Source organism: Chanodichthys erythropterus, chromosome 9 (assembly GCF_024489055.1).
Source record: "Chanodichthys erythropterus isolate Z2021 chromosome 9, ASM2448905v1, whole genome shotgun sequence".
Taxonomy (NCBI): domain Eukaryota; kingdom Metazoa; phylum Chordata; class Actinopteri; order Cypriniformes; family Xenocyprididae; genus Chanodichthys; species Chanodichthys erythropterus.
The window spans coordinates 15,241,904-15,249,458 of record NC_090229.1 but is presented as its reverse complement, the minus strand read 5'-3'; positions in this window follow the sequence as shown (position 1 = coordinate 15,249,458).

Sequence of the window (7,555 nt, the reverse complement as noted above, 5' to 3'; positions counted from 1 at the left end):
GTCCATCTCGTCCAGTCCCTCTAGAAACACAGGTGGCCAGGCCAGTTAGTCAGTCTCCTTCTTCCTCTGCATACCCCTCCAGTGAACTCCTTTCCTGTTCCATACTGGACACACACTCCTCCGCTGGGTCCAGAAAGCAGAGGAGGAGGAAGAAGGCCGCTCCAGCCAGTAAGTTCACTTCAGTGCCTGCTCTAACCATCTCCGAGCCTGCTGCTCTAGCCCTCTCCATGCCTGCTGCTTCAGCCCTCTCCGAGCAACCCACTCCAGTCTCCACAGAGCCAGCTCCAGTGCCTGTGGGGGTTTTAATACTGTACGAGGGAATGGACTGGAGCTCTCTTCAATCAGCTCCAGTCGCCGCCGCCGAGCCAGCCGCTCCAACCATAAACTTTGAACTTTTTGTCTCCCCTCTGGTCTCAATTCCTGTAACTATGCTCCCTCCCTGCCTCTCTTCCACCTCCTCCCATTTGTCTCCACACGTCTCATCCTCCTCAAGCCCCTTCGTCCAGTACTCCACCTCGGCCCTCTGTCCCATCACCTCGACCTTGACTACAACCTCCCTCGTCTCCACCAAGGCCCATCAGTCCACCAGCTTCACCAGTCTCCATCCTTCCTCCAGTCAAACATTGGTCTTCCATCAGCCTGCCCTCACCTCAGGACTGCACTCCCTCCTATTCTCCCTGTGTCTTCTGTCGTCCTGGCTCCGCTGCGGCCTTCTGGAGCCCTGCCTACGCCTCGGTCGGCGGAGCCGCCGGTGTCGCCATGGTCCGCCGGACCTTCTGCGTTGCCTGGACTCCATGGCTTCCGCGGCCCCTGACCCGCCATGGCTGCCCGCGGCCCCTGACCCACCATGGCTGCCCGCGGCCCCCGACCCAGCATGGCTGCCCGCGCCCCTGACCCGTCATTCCCTTCACTCCTCGTCCGTTCTCTGTTTTGTTAATGTGTATGTCTGGCGTCCCTTGCCTTTGTTTAGTAAAAAGCATCTTTTATTGTGGAAATCTGTATCTGCCTCATCTCTGCACCAGCACACGTAACAATTTTATTCACAATAGAATATAGATAACATATCAAATGCTGAAAGTGAGACATTTTGAAATGTCATGCCAAATATTGGCTCATTTTGGATTTCATGAGAGCTACACATTCCGAAAAAGTTGGGACAGGTAGCAATAAGACGCCAGAAAAGTTAAATGTAGATATAAGGAACAGCTGGAGGACCAATTTGCAACTTATTAGGTCAATTGGCAACATGATTGGGTATAAAAAGAGCCTCTCAGAGTGGCAGTGTCTCTCAGAAGTCAAGATGGGCAGAGGATCACCAATTCCCCCAATGCTGCGGCAAAAAATAGTGGAGCAATATCAGAAAGGAGTTTCTCAGAGAAAAATTGCAAAGAGTTTGAAGTTATCATCATCTACAGTGCATAATATCATCCAAAGATTCAGAGAATCTGGAACAATCTCTGTGCGTAAGGGTCAAAGCCGGAAAACCATACTGGATGCCCGTGATCTTCAGGCCCTTAGACGGCACTGCATCACATACAGGAATGCTACTGTAATGGAAATTACAACATGGGCTCAGGAATCTGGAATTGTTGGTGAACACAATCCAACGTGCCATTCGCCGTTGCTGGCTAAAACTCTATAGGTCAAAAAAGAAGTCATATCTAAACATGATCCAGAAGCGCAGGCATTTTCTCTGGGCCAAAGCTCATTTAAAATGGACTGTGGCAAAGTGGAAAACTGTTTTGTGGTCAGACAAATCAAAATTTGAAGTTCTTTTTGGAAAACTGGGACGCCATGTCATCCGGACTAAAGAGGACAAGGACAACCCAAGTTGTTATCAGCGCTCAGTTCAGAAGCCTGCATCTCTGATGGTATGGGGTTGCATGAGTGCGTGTGGCATGGGCAGCTTACACATCTGGAAAGGCACCATCAATGCTGAAAGGTATATCCAAGTTCTAGAACAACATATGCTCCCATCCAGACATCGTCTCTTTCAGGGAAGACCTTGCATTTTCCAACATGACAATGCCAGACCACATACTGCATCAATTACAACATCATGGCTGTGTAGAAGGATCCGGGTACTGAAATGGCCAGCCTGCAGTCCAGATCTTTCACCCATACAAAACATTTGGTGCATCATAAAGAGGAAGATGCAACAAAGAAGACCTAAGACAGTTGAGCAACTAGAAGCCTGTATTAGACAAGAATGGGACAACATTCCTATTCCTAAACTTGAGCAACTTGTCTCCTGAGTCCCCAGACCTTTGCAGACTGTTATAAAAAGAAGAGGGGATGCCACACAGTGGTAAACATGGCCTTGTCCCAACTTTTTTGAGATGTGTTGATGCCATGAAATTTAAAATCAACTTATTTTTCCCATAAAATTATACATTTTCTCAGTTTAAACATTTGATATGTCATCTATGTGGTATTCTGAATAAAATATTGAAATTTGAAACTCCCACATCATTGCATTCTGTTTTTATTCACAATTTGTACAGTGTCCCAACTTTTTTGGAATCGGGTTTGTAATACAAGCCCTGCAATTTTTAAAGAAGAATCTTATGCACACCACTGCTACATTTATTTGACCATTGTTTTGGATATTATTATAGTAATTTAAACCGTTTTCTATTTTAATATATTTAAAATTTTAATTTATTCCTGTGGTGGCAAAGCTGAATTTTCAGCAGCCATTACTCCAGTCTTCAGTGTCACATGATGCTTTAGCTGCTTTTTAACTTTGATAATAACAAGAAATGTTTCTTGAGCAGCAAATCAGCATATTAGAATGATTTCTGAAGGATCATGTGACACTGAAGACTGGAGTAATGATGCAGAAAATTCAGCTTTGTCATCTCAGGAATAAATTACTGTGACGCGCAGGGCGGGCGAGAGCCGTGAGGGAACGGCGCGAGTGATAATTAGTGATAAATACGCACGCGAGTGATAATGAGCATCACCTGCGAGGCGTGCCGGCCTCGAGTCTCTCACGGAGGAGCTCTGAAGGCATAAAAGGAGGAGGGACGTCAGTGAAGGACGAGAGAGGACCAGGCCTCCTTTCTCTCGTCTCGTCTGTTCTTACCCCCAGGTGCTGCGGCCGCCGAGACAGGATCCGGGGGGGGGAGTAAGCGCAGTCGCGGGAGTACCCCCCGGCCTGCGAAGGGCGTTGGGGGTATGTGACGAGCAGGGCGGGCGTGAGCCGTGAAGGAACGGCGCGAGGCCGGTGACGCGAGCGATAATGAGCATCACCTGCGAGGCGTGCCAGCCTCGAGTCTCTCACGGAGGAGCTCCGGAGGCATAAAAGGAGGAGCGACGTCAGTGAAGGACGAGAGAGGACCAGGCCTAGACTTTATTTTATGTTTTATTATGTTTGTGTGGCCGGCAGACGTCCGCGAGGGTCTGCCGGCATTACTTTCGTTCTGTTCTTTGTTTATTTGACATTAAAGTTTTGTTGAATGTTCGCCGGTTCCCGCCTCCTTCTTCCCATATTTACGAACTGTTACAATTACATTTTAAAATATATTATAAATTTATAAAAAATAATATATTATAAATAAATACCAAAAGATACTTTTTATATTTTCTCTTTTTCTTACCTGAGTTTATTTTTGATGTTGTTGTAAATGTTGTTGGGCTTGTAGTTGGGTTTGCACTGTTGGGTTCAGGGGTCCATGGTGTTGTGGGTGTGCCTGTGATGAATGTTAAAACATTACAGAGCAACAGTATTTACACTGACTCAACAGGGAAGTAACCTATCAATGTATAATGTATAATAGTCTCTGAAACATAAGGAAGTCCTTTTACATTAAAAATACAAATATCTAAAATCACCACCAGCCCTGCAATTATGGTTATATTTGATTGTTCTATTTAATCTTTTTGGTTTATATATTTTACCTGTAGCCTGTCAGTGTATATTTGATGTTGTTATACATTTTGTTGGGATTGTAGTTGGATTTGTTTGCGTACTTCAGAGGTCGGTGGTGTTTTGGACATGCTCTGTTTGTTACTGTTCTGTTTAATGCTTTTGGTTTATATATTTTACCTGTAGCCTGTGAGTAGTAATAAATACTGTACACTGCAATTTAAAAAATGTAGAAAACACTGTACATACTGTAATACACACATTTGTCAGGAAAAAAATGAAGAATATTGATACTACAACAGTTTTAGTTTTGACTTGCAACTTTTTTAAAATACATCACTTGATAATACACTTGATTCATCACTTGACAGTGATAAAATAGCTTTAATTAATAACTTTAATTATAATATGTTCACGTTTAAAGGGTCTAATCATACTGAGCAATTATTGTTGCACATGAAACAGTCTATATGTTCAGAACAATGCAAAGATTAGAGTTTAGCATCACACATCAGAGATCATCATTTCTCATCATTTCTCTCTAAATTCATCTCCAAAACAGCACTAGTTTTAGAGTTTTGTGATAGAGAAATGATAATCACTAATATTATGAAACTGTTAACCTCACCTAATGCACTAAAATATAACGACAATGTAATAATAAATAACAATGTAATTCCACATAGTAGACTATACAATGCTAATATGGCATAAATCTCAGAAGCCAGCCCAGTAATATCACTGATAACCAGGGGTTAACTTGGATTTTGAGGCATGGGAACCCTAAATTCTACAAATGTAATGCTTTATTAATGAACACATCATTATTTTTTACCTAAAGGGCACCTATTATGCCACTTTTTACAAGATGTAAAATAAGTCTCTAATGTTTCCAGAGTGTGTATGTAAGGTTTTAGCTCAAAAAAACCTATAGCTATAATTGTTTATAGCTATTTTTATGTTAAAGTTTTGTGGGGTGATCAAAAACACAGCATTTTTGTGTGTGTCCCTTTAAATGCAAATGGCCTGCTGCTCCCGGCCCACTTTCAAGAAGAGGGCGGAGCTTCAAGAGCTCATGCAACAAACAAACAGGGCAATCTCAAGCACTGAAAATGTCAGAAACTGCCAGTAATGGTGTTCAGTTTGAACCGGAGTCAGACAATGATGCCTACAGAGCCAGAGAATATGCTGCATGGAGATAGAACAGGCAGAGTTTAGTTTAATTACGGTTATAACTTATGTTGTCATCTTGCTTTTATCCATTAGTACAAGCCTGCTGTAGTGGACCCCATCCAAATGATGGCCAAAACTTTACTGATGAGTTTAATTAAATTTATTGTATGTAACATCACACAAAAGATGAAGCATCCTTTTTCACTCCAGAAAATTACCATAAGAGCTGAATAAAACACAGTGCAGGAAGTCTTATCCATAAACTCGCTCTCTCCCTTGCATTAACATGCACAGCGATCAAATTACACAAAAACACTTTTTACAACTAACAGTAAACAAATATATAGAGTTATTCTTTTTTTCAATAGGGGTGTTTAGTAAACTGGTAAACTTTTTATCCGGTAAACTGGACCAGCTGGTGAACATTTTTGAGTGAACTAACCCTTCAAAGAACTGCAAAGACTGTCAGTGGTTCCATTATTAACCCTGTAGTGAACAGCACATTCCAGGGCCCAGATATTACAGTTGATAGTGATCCATCCTTGAGTAACAACTTTTTTAAGCAAAATCTGTATTTTTTTGTATTGACTCTTGCATTGAGCTTCACTGACAAAGCAGTCTGGAGTGAAATGATTTGCGCAGACATAAGTGAATTTAGGTATATTTTGGTGCGCATTACCTTCAAAAATGAATCCACTGCATCCTCAGGGCTCAGATGTTCATAGAAAATGAAGACTCCTATGTTCACTCTTACACCGAACAACAGAACACCGGGATTGCTAACAAGACATTGTTGTCAGTAAAGCTGCTCGAACACGAAGAAAATGGCAGACACCGTACAACTCGCTGAGGGCAGAAACTATGGTTATGCAGGACTGTCGGTCAGCGGCCGTAGGCGGGGCATGAGCTGTGTGATGTCAAGAATCAAAATGGCATGTCTAATGCTTTGGTTTAATGGGGACTTAAAAAAACAAAAGTGAGTGGAATTTTATCATTGTAGTGTGGTTGGGTTCACATACTGCAACACACATTTTTGTCAAAACACCATGTAAATGTGGATTTTGCATAATAGGTGCCATTTAACTTCTAATTCATAGTTTTGCCAAAAATCATTTGGATATTAAAGATGCCCTATAACACTTTTTCACAAGATGTAATATAAGTCTATGGTATCCCCTGAATGTATCTGTGAAGTTTCAGCTCAAAATACCCCATAGATTTTTTATTATTACATTTTTTAACTGCCTATTTGTTATTATTTTACAAATATCACTAAAATATCATGATATCATGGATGATTGGGGACGTACATATTAATGATCCCGACTGTTGCGTCACAGTTGGTGTTATGTTGAGATTCGCCTGTTCTTCAGAGGTCTTTTGCACAAATCAAATTTACATAAGAAGGAGGAAACAATGGAGTTTGAGACTCAATGTCATTTCCATGTACAGAACTCTTAATTATTTAACTATGCCGAGGTAAATTCAATTTTCAATTCTAGGGCACCTTTAAGTAAAGATCATGTTCCATGAAGATATTTTATAAATTTCCTATAAAAAATTTATTTTTGATACATTTACTGTGATTTATTGTGATATGCATTGCTACGGACTTCATTTGGACAACTTTAAAGCCGATTTTCTCAATATTTTCATTTTTTTGCACCCTCCGATTCCAGATTTTCAAATAGATGTATCTTAACCAAATATTTTTCTATCCTAACAAACCATACATCTCAGTTAAAAAAAAAAAAAAAAAAAAAATACCCTTAAGACTGGTTTTGTGGTGCAGGGTCACATTTGTGTGTGTATTTGTTCTGGACTGTCCAATTTTTTTTTTTATTTTTTTTTTTTTTTTTTTACAAATTAAAAAAAATCCTCACATTCCTATGCGGGTCAAATTGACCAGTGAGGGACTCTTTTACTTTTTTTTCACAAACACATAAACTTCGAGTCAATTTTTTGTGTAGTCTATAGTTCAAGTGCGACATAAGTCCTAAAACCTTGGACCACTCTTATGTACACTCGTTTTTTTTTTTTTTTGTTTTTTAATTAATTAATTCATTGCGAGCCTTAATTACAACATTGTACGGTAGGCAAATTTTTTCTTACCTGTAGACTGTGAATGTGAATAGGTTGGTGAATCTGTGGGCGGCGGTGTTGTGGACGGGACTGTGAAATCTTTTTCCCAAAACGTATCGTACTCTTTAATAAAAACAGCTCTGAAAAGATAAAAAAAAATAGAATAACGTTACTATAATGATGCTATTCTGTTTCAATTCGTCGACCCCCATAGTAAAATTACCTGAACAAACATTGTCTTGCCGATTTTGGCGTCCACAACCCGCTGACTGACGTTTTCTTTAGGTTATTTGACTGAATCATGACACGGTCCTAATAATATATCCATATGAATTAATAGCTGCTAACATTAACAGATGGTGTAAAGAATAGCTTAAGTGTGTAGTGGTTAAGGTGCGCGGCAGGACTCACGCCACAGATGAGTTCGTT